Source organism: Buceros rhinoceros, unplaced genomic scaffold (genome assembly GCF_000710305.1).
Source record: "Buceros rhinoceros silvestris isolate BGI_N320 unplaced genomic scaffold, ASM71030v1 scaffold20720, whole genome shotgun sequence".
Classification (NCBI taxonomy): domain Eukaryota; kingdom Metazoa; phylum Chordata; class Aves; order Bucerotiformes; family Bucerotidae; genus Buceros; species Buceros rhinoceros.
The window spans coordinates 13,934-14,281 of NW_010391543.1; positions in this window are offsets into that span (position 1 = coordinate 13,934).

A 348-nucleotide genomic window follows, 5' to 3' on the forward strand; every position below is an offset into this window, starting at 1 on the left:
GCTCCACGTTACCCCGGGAGTTAACGCTGCTGAAGTGCATTTTAACGCGCACGTCCCACAGCCTGCAGGCTCATCGGTTCGCTGACAGGCTGGGCTGCACAGTCCCAGTCAAAGCTCCTGGGATGCCCGGTCCTCCCCCCGACTTCCAAGGCTCAGATTTTGGAACGACCCGATCTCCCACCCGGGACCTCCAGCTACCGAAAGCCACTTCCCGGGGAGAGGAAGCGAGGAGCACCGTGAAGGGCACAGCCGGCCCCTCACACCCTGTCAAACCCCTCTCGGATCTCCCCGAGCGGCGAGAGAGCCCGGCGAGGGCCCCGCCAGCCACCCCGGGGAAGCAGGAGCGAC